This window comes from Zingiber officinale, chromosome 4B (assembly GCF_018446385.1).
Source record: "Zingiber officinale cultivar Zhangliang chromosome 4B, Zo_v1.1, whole genome shotgun sequence".
In the NCBI taxonomy this organism is placed as follows: domain Eukaryota; kingdom Viridiplantae; phylum Streptophyta; class Magnoliopsida; order Zingiberales; family Zingiberaceae; genus Zingiber; species Zingiber officinale.
In genome coordinates, this window is record NC_055993.1 from 112,037,197 (window position 1) to 112,049,144 (window position 11,948).

The following is an 11,948-nucleotide window of genomic DNA, read 5'->3' on the forward strand; positions in this document are numbered from 1 at the left end:
TCGGCTCATGTGCCCAGGCAGTTTGCAATAATAGCAAACTGACTGTCCTAGGGTGCAAGCTGATGTGGTGTGCTCTCTGGATCCACACCGGGCGCAGTGGATGTCACTGGCGGGTTGTTTCCGGGTCTGCTGAGGAGGCCAGAAATGTCCTGATGAAGACCGCCTTGACTTCTAAGGCTGACCAAAAGCCCCAGAAGTACCCTGACCTGGCCGACTGCGACCACTCTACTGCTGTGTAGCCTATGGCTGCTGGATCTATCCAAATGTCTGACCTGTCTGCTTCCTTTTCTTGTCCGGGTACGCTCTCTGGTGAGCTGACTCTATCATCAGGGCTCAGTCCAGTGTCTCTATGTAAGATGCGTTCCCAAAATCGGCAAGCTTTACTTGCATGTGCCCATCCAGTCCCTGAATAAACTGCTGCATACGGAAACTGTCCTCAGCAACTAGTTCTGGACAAAATCTGGCCAATCGGTTAAACTCTGCATTATACTCTGAATCTGGCCTAGGTGATGTTCTACTCACCTATGATGGAACGCTGCGTAACCCACCAGGTGTCGGCCTCATCCCGTAAATGGAAAGCAGCCAGCTCTGCTTTCTCCCACTCGGAGCAAGCCATGTAGAAGAAGGTCCGCTCCATGGTCTCTATCCAGGACTGGGCCACGCTCAAATCAAGCTCTCCTCGAAAGAGTGTGAATCGACTCTTCATCGACTCTACCAATGCTGGGATCCGGGCTCGTGTCGCGACAATATCAGTGAGGTGTGTAGGGACGACTGCAGGAACTGGCGGAACCATTGGAGCTGATGCTACAGGTAGTACCGCTGGATAGACCGGGGCACGGGGCAGGTACTCCCGGTGCTGCTACATAAACTGGGGCATATACCGCTGGTGGTACTGCATGGTCGATATGGGTGGCCGCGGTTGGAGGTACGATAGGTGGTGGTACTGAAAATGGAGCAACCGGTATCGCTGGTGCGGGTGCTGGGTACACTGTAGGTCCAAGAGGAAGTGGTGCCTGGTATGCCATAGGCTCGACCGGAGCAGGTGCCGGGTATGCCAGTGGTAACCCTGGTGGTACCGTAAATACGGTAGGGGTGGGTACAGCGGGTGCAGCCGAGGTAGGTACCTCTAAAGGAGCCATCGGGGTCTGAGAGCCCGACGTGCCAGCAGTATCCTGAGTCTGTCCCTGACTGACAGGCTCAAACCCAGTAGGGATCTCTGGCGAGTCCGTTGCCAGAGATTCCAAAGTCCTCTTACGTGGTCGTCCAGCACCACGTCTCGCAGCTACTCGTGTAGATCTCCTCATATCTGTTAAGTTATATCACAGATATTACTACAAGTAACAAAATTATAAAAATTACCTTTATACCTATTTTCTGTCTGGAGATGTCCCGTCGCTGTCCAGTCCCCATTTTATAACCTCAAAATTCCGTACGAGAAAATCAACAGAAATCCATACAAATCCAAAACAGAATTCCGAAACACGAACATAAAAGAAATCCGTACAAATCCGAAAATACCAGTTTGACTCGCAAACCTGGCTCGCAAAACCAACAATACGAAAACCAAGCATCAGAAAACTTGGCTCTGATACCAAATGAATTATCACGCCCCAGGTAGTCCCTGCCAGAAGAAATTTTGGCAGCATCTCCCCTGTAAGGGTGATAATCTGAAACTTTACTACATCATCCAGATACCTCGGCCAACACGGCCGGAACATACATATAACATAAAAGTAAAATAAGCAAGCATCCACACAGTTAATGGTAAAAAACTAAACAAATGCAATGATAACGAAAAACCAAGTCAAAAATCCTACTCAACTACACCCATAAAGCTCAAAACTTATATCCTACTCCACTACACCCATAAAACACAAATCACAACGATATAATCAACTCACCTCTTCTGCCGTCCAGGCAGGCATGTAGCAAAACATATCCAATAAAACCCATCGACAATAAAACCATACAATATCCAAGTGTCAAAAACCAGAACAAGTCTAGATAGTAATAAGAAAACCAAAAGATAAAAACACACATCCTCGCGATCTGCAGAGGACTAGCGACTGGAACTCCTCCGGACAGCCTCAACCTGAAAATAGTAATAACCACGGGGTGAATCAACTCCTCAGCGGGTAACTACTGATATGCATAATAAAGAAAATAACAAATAGCACTAATCATGCGTACAGTCTCCTGATATAAGAAGGATAAATGCAAACTGAAATAAATAGGAGAACAACTGTACTAACCAGGACCTGGTGTATGGATAATAACCCGAGAGGTATAGAAATCTTGTATGCATGTCAAACAAATGCATCCATACAATATGCATCATATAAGTGCAGCAAACACAAGCAATAAATGCATCAATGCGTATGATGCCAATGACATATCCTGGTCACCCCTACTGCCAGTCAACCATCTCACACACGATGGTGAGACCGAGTGGGTAGGGCTGTGACAACCGTGCACTCTGCCATCACTGCTCCTGATGAGTGACCGAGTGGACGGGATGCTGTCAGAGTACACCTATCCTCCTACCCCAAATCATAAGTGGGGGAGCTCAATGCTCTCATCTCCCTGAGCAAGTCCAGAGGAGGGATCCCTGCCGGCTACCACGCTGCATCACACTACCCATGAGCGGACCAATGGAGCCAAACAGAGCAAACTGTCTGTCGGCTACCACGCTGCGTCTCCAGACTAGCGGAGCCTAACAGAGCAGAACTGTCTGTCGGCTACCACGCTGAGTCACCAGACCAGCAGAGCCTAACAGCAAAACTGCCACACACCCTGCCTGATATACCACTAATCCATGAGTGGTGGTGTGTGCAGATCTATGTAACTGGCTATGTGCTCAACAATAATGGAGCTACTAATCGCTTAGCATGCAATCATGCAGATGATGCATGACACTAAGCATGAAGCTCCTGACCATATGTACCTCCATAAAATATGTACAAAAAATATACATGGATCAAATCAGAAAATCTAAGTACACAAGTCAGATATGGTATCAAATAAGTCAGGTATATCCTATGGCATGGTATGTCATTACCTTTATGATCATAAGTAATCTGAAGGTATAAACATGAATGCAAACAGGAAACAATCAAAGCATGCACAGGTAATGGACACTACAACAAAAACCTTCATAGACATCAGTGGAACAACAACAGTTTTAAACAAAAACCGATGTCTTTGAGTATTTTACACCGGTTTTTCCAAAAACCGGTGTCTATGAGCGCAGATTTTCGCTCATAGACATCGGTTTTTTAGGCGATGTCTATGAGCGCCCATTTTTTCGTTAATAGACACCGATTTTAACATCGGTTTTTAAAATCCGATGTCTATGATAATTTTCCCACCAATACTTAGCTAAAATTTTCAACTCTCACGCAAAAACCAAGTCGCGCGCACCTTTCTCTCACGCAAAAAACCTAAAGTCGCACGACCTCTCTCTCACGCGAACTCCTCCGCCGAAGCCCTCTCATGCGATCTCCTCTGCCGAAGCCCTCTCACACGAACTCCTCCACCGAAGCCCTCTCACACGAACTCCTCCACCGAAGCCCTCTCACACGAACTCCTCCGCCGAAGCCCTCTCCACCGAAGCCCTAAACCCTAAGTCCTCTCCGCCAAAGCCCTCCACTGACTTGAACATCTTCGTCGAGATCTTTCTCAGGTTAGATTTATTTTATTTGTTTTTATTTTTTGTGTATTATGTTGTGATCTTTCTCGTCAGGATCTTTCTCACCTAGCCTCCTAAACTCCAAGAAAAACAAATAAGAGCAAACAAAGGCAGGTCAGTCACACGATAACACCTTCATCGTTTTTTCCCTAATTCCAACCAGTACTCTAAACAATGTTCAATCAGATTTTTTTTTTCTTTTCAAGTTTTCTTCTGTTAGACATTAATTAATTACATCGCTAACGGTTTAGTTCATTGTTTACAAATTGCATCTGATTTGTCCCTGATCTATGCTATGCTGCTGACTTTTTGATGAGACTGATTAATTTTTATTGCATCGGATTTGCAAATCGCTTCCATTTCAATGTTCATATATTGAGACATGCAGGAAGAAAGGGATTATATTTGTGGCCATTGATCAGAGCCGGTCTCTTCTGGATCAAGGTCCTTTTGACATTGTTCTTCACAAGGTCAGTAAGTAGTCCAAAACTTGATGATCTTTCATTTAATCACTCAGAAAAATTAGCCTAAGAATGATCAAGGCTAGCACTAAACTTTGGTAGATAGATGAAAGATCCTTATTTTGAAAACAGGCAACAGACTGTAGGCATTTTCCTTTTAAGAATTCCTCTTACTGGCACTTTTTACGATCCTTGAGGAAATGCATTCATCCAACTTTTCTTATCAATTTAAATTTTTTTTTTTTTTTTTTGCAGTTCACTGGAAAAGAGTGGCAACATGTCCTGGAGGTAAATAAATAAAAGTCTTCATTCTTCCCTCTTTAGCCGATCCGGATAGTTCATCATCTAAATTGTGCTCATTTAATCAATCTGAATGATAATAGTTCAGAGTAATATATGGATTGCTAATGAGAGATCTAGAATACGGTTCTCTTGAGGTTGCATTTAAATATGTATGACTTGGGATTTTTTCCCTTAATCTGATTGAACAGTAATTAACTAATGCCTCACCTTCATCGTTTTTTCCCTTAATCTCTGTTATGCTTCGTTCTAGTTAGAATATTGCAGAAAGAATGTCTTTCCTTTTTGATGTCTTTCATTTACTTATTTATTCTATCATAAACATTGTTTAGAGTACTAGAATCGCATGGTTTGAACAAAAATATTTCTCTTCCTCCAATTCCGTATTACTAAACAAATTAAATGAGATAGAGTGGAAATAAGATAAAGATAACACAACTCTTTTCTTTTCTTTTCACTTTAGAGTTTAGACCATTTCATATCACTTCTATTTTTCCCACTCTAAGTAAACACTGCCAAAAGAATATACTATATCGAGAAAAAAAGGAAGAGTGTAGATTAGAGATTACAAAAATTGATCAGATAAAATTTTAAATTAAATAATAATAAATGTACTTTAATCTGACAACAGATATTGTTTTGGAATCAACTGCTGTATAATACATACTTATGGCACAAAGGATAAAGTAATAAATGAGGAATCTCGGACTTCAGTATAATACAGCAAAGTTATCAGCTGTGGCTGTCTCTTGCTTCATGGCACACTCATAGTAAGATACAGATAATCTGACAGTCTATCATTTTTTCTTATATAAGCTTATGCTCTTAGTATACTTAAATGCTTTTTTTGACAATGATGCTTAGGATACTCTTCGCGTTTTTTTGTACCATTTATTTGTTAAATATTGTTCCCAACTCCATTTTTGTTTGCAGAGTTGGGGAAGGATGATTGCTACTGACCACTAGAAACATGTTCTTATCTTGTTCTACCTATTTTGCAGGTGCTTTGCTAGCCAAGATGGAAGTCTTTTGTTTAAACCAATAATCTAGATTGTTTTTTTTTAATCACAACTACGAGCACCATTTTTTGTTTATGCATATGCACTTCTCTGTCCTATGCGTAAAATGTCTTTGATGCTAGTAGTGACCAACAAATCTGTTCATTGCAGCTCATGATATTTGTAGATTATGCTGGAGGATTTCTTCCAACTGTCAATCATAGTCCTTGGAATGGCATATCACTTGCTGATTTATAGTTGGAGTTGCACTTTCCCTTACATATAAGGTAATCCATCAACTTCATAAAATCCTAATCCTCTCTTTGATTTGAAACATCAATTTTTGCAAACTGCAAAAGATGTAGGTAATTACACTGTGTTAATGAATCAAAGTCAGTCTTTATATAAATATGTTATTTACACTCCTTTTTTTTTTGCTCCGAGAGTGCCAAACAAAGTTATAGCAACCAAGAAGGTGATACTCCGAGCGTCAAAACTCTTTCTTGTAGGTCTTGTTGTTCAAGGTATACAACTGTTCCTTTTTGCATGCCTAAATAGATTACTTGTATATCTGGGTTATTCTTATAGTGTTATTGCATTAATTTAAGTGTAGGTGGATACTTCCATGTGTTTCACAATTTAAATTAAGGAGCCATCATGTCAAAAATGCATCCAATCCCAAAAGCTGATCAATAAGACTCCACTGTCTATAATAATTTGAGCTAGAAATTTTAATAAAATTACTGTTACTAAGAAAATATTAGGGTATGTTTTATTAAGAATTTATTAAAGAAGGTTATGTAAGGTTAATAACTAACTCTATGGATCAAAGATTGTGATGGGCAGACTAATGGAAGTGAAATTCAGTAAATTTATCAATTTTCCAAAGAGTTTATGAGCAAGTATATAAGTATTGAATGACCTTGCGTGAGTCTTTAATGACCTTGTGCAAGCTTTTGGCCTTGGATTTGAAGTCTAACAAATATGATCATGGATTTTTCTTGTGGAATGTCGAGAACTTCCCTCTTGTATACATTTCCTTAATTTATTTTGTTCTTATCGAAATAGATGGGGTTTTGATTACATGTCCAATGCCTATATTATGTCCAGATAAGGTGCTAGTTAAATGTGTCCTTGACAAATATCTAAAGATGATTGCTTTTCTAATTTGTTAAGTACTGATTTCTGACTTACATGCCACTGAAATATTTTCTAAATCTGAAACACACACTCAGAAGAATTTTTTTTTGTATTATTTGTGTGCCTTTACCTTCATTAGATTCGTCTGGCAGGAAGATGTTGTTGATGAATATATAGATTCGTGCATATGTAAGTGAAACCCTTCCCATTGTTTGACAAAAGATGACATATTCTCAGACTGAAGCAACACAATGGCATATTAAAAGGTGGAGCAAAAGCATGCTCTGGTGGAAGGCCTTGGAGTCTTGCATGTATTATTCGAGGATTCAAGGATCGAAGTGAAGGTAATGTCTTTGCTTGACTTTATCAAGTAGATAGCGTCAAGTTAAAACAGGTGTTAATGCCTCGTGTGTCAAAATCAAAATTGTTGTTATGCATCGAATAAGAGTTGCAAATCTTTTACTACTTTTTACAACTTTGTTCTGCAACTTTTGGATAATCTATTGTAGGATGCCCAAGATTGTTCAGCAAGTTTATGATTCTGATTCTGCTTAGGCTCAGTTTCAGTCTATAGCTAGTTGATTCTAATTTTGACAAAATATGACAAAATTTTTTAATGAACCCATATCAGGTGGTTATTAGTAAATAGGACAGAGAAATATATTATCAACATCAATGAACCCATATTTTTGCTAACTATTTGGTCAGCTATATGGTTCTTAGTTCTTACTCCTCAATTGAACTCTATGCAATATGCATGACTAAACCATTGGAGTCTTAATTTTGTCAAGGTCTTCACTTTGTTTAACTATATTATATATTTTATTGAATGTCATTGAATATGTATATTTTTCTCGTGTTCTGGTTATTTGAATTTACAAACTAATTGCACAGATGACAGGGAAGAGGGATGACTGGGAAAAGGGAGGAGAGAACGAGAAAAGGAGAATGGGGTCAGACTTCTACCACTGAGGACTTCAGAGCCGACCACTGAACTATGCTATGGGACCTAGGGAAAGGATTGAATGTTGGATCTGGACAGGAAGTGAGGCCTACTGCTCCGTGGGGTACCCATTAATGGTTAGGGATAGTATATCTATTAGCTAGCTTTTGATGTAAAAAGAATGTTTGGGTATTTTATGGATATTGTTCTAAGAAGATTATTTATATAATTTGTTAATATTTGTGTATTTTATGGATATTATTGAATGAAGAATATTTGTATAATTTGTGAATATTTGTGTATTTTTTTTTGTTACTGTCGATTTTTCATGGTTTCGGAAATCAAATTTGTGAAAAAAATATACATATTACATCGGTTTTCCACCGCTGTAAAACCGGTGTTATTAACTAATATTACATCGGTTTTCCACCGCTGTAAAACCGGTGTTATTAACTAATATTACATCGGTTTTCCACCGCTGTAAAACCGGTGTCGTTAAGTGATACTACATCGGTTTTAACCCGATGTCTAAAATGGCAGACTTTTAACATCGGCTTCATAGACATCGGTCGAAAATGAAATAGACACCGGTGGAAAACCGATGTCTATGAAGGTTTTTGTTGTAGTGGGATAATGACATACCGATGCAGATATAAAACATAATCATTACTATTTGTTAAAAATCTACTATGCACATTAAATGACAAATCTAAAAGATAAGTCAAGGTACCCGCCTCCAATAGAAAGGTCCAATCCAGTAGTCGAGATACTCGTCTCGCGTCAAAGTCCCGTGTCAAACAATACATATATATATTTTATTTAGCTAAATCTATATAAATAGCTAAATAAAATCTCTAACCCAAAATTAGGGCAAAACCCTAATCAACACATAACATAACCCTAATTCAAGACATAACCTATTTGTATCAAATTCCCCTACACCTTACCTCAATACCTAGCCACTGTTGACGCTGGAACAAGATGGTTGTTGCTGCTGGAACCAAGAACAGCCCTACAGCAAGTCTTACTTCACCTCACGATCACAATTCCAGCACCACAGCAACAAAATACCCCTACCTCACAGCCTTGATTGTTGATCCACAGTACACGATCCTGCAGAACAGAATCTCACTGTTGGAATCAAACAGATCAAAAAGAAAATCAAGTGGTGGAGATCAGGAATCCAAGGACTCGCCGCTCTGGTAAGGAAATCCAAGGAATCACCAGCACGGTTCAACAGCAATAGAGAGTGGCGATACCCAGCGGATCAGGGCAACCAAGGCGATGAGAACCTGACCGACGAGATTGAGAACTAGGGCACAGCGTCGCGAGATCGGGAGTAGGGCCGACGGTGTGGAAGTGGTCGGCGTTATATCGTGCGGTGGCGATGCTCTGCAGAGGAAGAGGGGAAGATCGACAAGGGCTCGTCTAGGAGAAAGGGCGGCACCGTCGGGTGGAGGAGACGAAGGGATCGGGAGGGCGGCTCGGCCGACGATGGCTCGCGCTCGCCGGCGCTTGGGCAGGGACGGAAGAAGAAGAGTAAGAGGATTGGGCAGAGGCGAGGAAAGTGATCGGTTTCGGCCACGAAGAGGAAGAGAAACCTTGGCCGAGGGATTTAATCGCGAGGGGAGAAGGGAACCGCCGCGTGCGGTTAGGGCAAGGGATCGACGTCGAGTGAGGCGTCGGGCACGCGGGGAAGGAAACGAAGGGGAAAGGCATGGGGAAAAAAGAATATAAAGAAAAATAAATAGAAAAAGAGAAGGAATAAAACAAATAAATAAATAAACATTTCCTCGTTTAAATGGGTAGCCTAAACAGGCTTTCCCGGGACCCAATTTTATCCCCGTAAACTCGTTCATACGGTCTCCGAAAAATTTCCAAATTTTTTTTAAAAATTTCGGAAAATTTCCTTATGGTTATTCGCCCTTTTTCGATATTTTACAATTGCTTTAACTTTTTGTATATGTGCATCTTGTTCTGAAATTTTCTTCTTTGCCTCCACCAGCTCCCTTTTATGCTTAGCAACTATATCTCAGGCTAGGCCCTCCGACGCTCAAGTTTGATCCTATTTGAAATTTGTGAATAATTCCCACAGACGGCGTCAAATTTGATCCTATTTGAAATCTGTGAAGTGGTACACTAGCTCTGGTGAACGATGATCCTTGATGAAGATAGCCTCCTGGAAACCTAAAAGAACCTCTCCACGATCCTGCGCACAGCGAAACAACCAACAAAGCGTTAGTGACCTAAAATCGGGGTGGTGATCCCTGGCTAGACCCTCCGACACTCAAGTCAGTTTCTCTCTCAAGGATGGAAGAAGAAAAAGAAGAAGAATAGTAACTGAAGTATTTTGAAAAAGAGTTTAGATGCTAGAACTTGCGTACCTTACCAACGGAAAGGATCTCCCTTTTTATACTACCTCATGTAACCTCCGTAGTCATGAAGTGGTCCCCGGTTTGTTAGAGTTTGTTAGGAGATGAAGTCATCTCCTGAGCTTCTTGCAATAATCTTTTTAAGGAATCTTTTTGGTGCCCTAGATGTACCTCTTTTATCGTTTGTGAGTCATATTTATGATGATATATGCATATAAACACGTCATTATAATTGAAGAAGCTTCTAGAAGATATTTCTCGCCAAGTTTGCTAAGTTGTCATACTTATATGCTTCTGTTAAGCGTGTCTCGACCAATCATTGATGCCGATCGTGTATATATTGAGAATACCTTATGCTAAGCGTGTTTCAGCTGAGAATATTTATGAACTTTATAAGGCTGAGTGCCCTTACATTCGGTCTGGTTCTACCCGACCGAGCACATATACATACCTTGGTGTTTGCTAGGCTTTCAATCGGCCGGTGATATACTAAAAATTTTCATAAGGCTAAATGACTTTACGCACAATCGAGTTATGCTTGACTGAGCGCATGTGAGCATATCAATGCTCGCTCGACCTTCACTTGGCCGGTAACATACTACGAGCTTCTATAAGGCTAAGTGCCTTTATGCTTGGTCGGGCTTTACCTGACTGAGCGAGTGAAGGCACCCTGTGCTCGCTCAGCCTTCACTTGGCCGGTAATATATTATGGGTTTTTGTAAGGCTAAATGCCTTTACACCTAGTCGGGCTTTGCCTGAACGATTGAGTGCAAGCGCATGGGTGCTTGTTCGGCCTTCACTCGGCTGGTAATATACTACAAGCTTCTATAAGGCTAAGTACCTTTATGCTCGGTCGGGCTTTGCCTAACCAAGCGCATGGAGGCACCTTGGTGCTCGTTCGGCCTTCACTCGACTGGTAATATACTACGAGCTTTTGTAAGGCTAAATGCTTTACACCTGGTCGGGCTTTGCCTGACCGGTTGAGTGCAATCACATGGATGCTCGCTCGGCCTTCACTCGACCGGTAATATACTACAGGATTTTGTAAGGCTAAATACCTTTACGCTCAATTAGGCTTTGCCTGATCGAGCGCGTGCAAGCACATGGGTGCTCGCTCGGCCTTCACTCGGCTGGTAATATAGTACGAGCTTCTATAGGGCTAAGTACTTTTACTCTCGATCAGGCTTTGCCTGACCGAGCGCGTGCAAGTGCATGGGTGCTCGCTCGGCCTTCACTCGCCCATTAATATTCTACGAGCTTCTATAAGGCTAAGTTCTTTTACGCTCGGTTGGGCTTTCCTTGACTTAGCGTATGCAAGCACCTTGATGCTCGCTCGACCTTTACTTAGCCGATAATATACTACGAGCTTCTATAAGGCTAAGTACCCTTTATTGGTTGCTATTCGGAATATCATACTGATTCCCCTGTATAAAAATTGTGTACAAGTCCCGAACCATTCCTAACAACATATTGTGTTCTTTAGAAATTAAATTTAGAATCACAAACAGAACTTAACATTATTGATTCCAAATTCAACTTATCTGTTCTTAGAGGTTTAGACTTGGATCGTAAACGATGCTTAACATTATTAATCCAAATCCACCCATGTTACAAATTTGATTAAATATTTATTTCAGAGATCGACTTCCAGGTTAAACATGATGAGGCACTAGGCCTTCTTGGGTATGGGATCATCCACCACTTCCTAGACAAAGCCTTTCAATGAAATTCAATATTTAATCTCCTTATAGTAACCCTAAGTTTAACCATTAAGAACAATCGAATCACAAGATTGAAAAACAAAAGAAACACAAAATCGAATCATAAATCTGAAACCTAGAATCGTTAGCCTCTTGTGTTTGGTATTTCAAAATCCATACAAAGAAAACTAGTATGATGCGGAACAAGACAACTAGTTATACCTTTCTTTATAGCTTATAGACCTCACAATCTTCTGACGTATTCCTCTTCTTATATCAGACGTCGTGTGGGCGACGATCTACCAAGATGAGAATCCACCTAAGCCTCCTTCTTCTCCTTGCAAGT

The 11,948-nt window shown here is 40.8% G+C and overlaps 1 long non-coding RNA gene across 1 annotated transcript; it reads left to right on the forward strand.

Annotated features, from left to right (window-relative positions):
* The first annotated feature begins 3,739 nt into the window (after nt 1–3,739).
* Nucleotides 3,740–5,701, forward strand: LOC121977852. The gene is made up of 4 exons (XR_006111062.1): nt 3,740–3,802; nt 4,077–4,158; nt 4,405–4,437; nt 5,619–5,701. It is a non-coding gene; the product is annotated as an uncharacterized LOC121977852 (long non-coding RNA).
* The last annotated feature ends 6,247 nt before the right edge of the window (nt 5,702–11,948 follow it).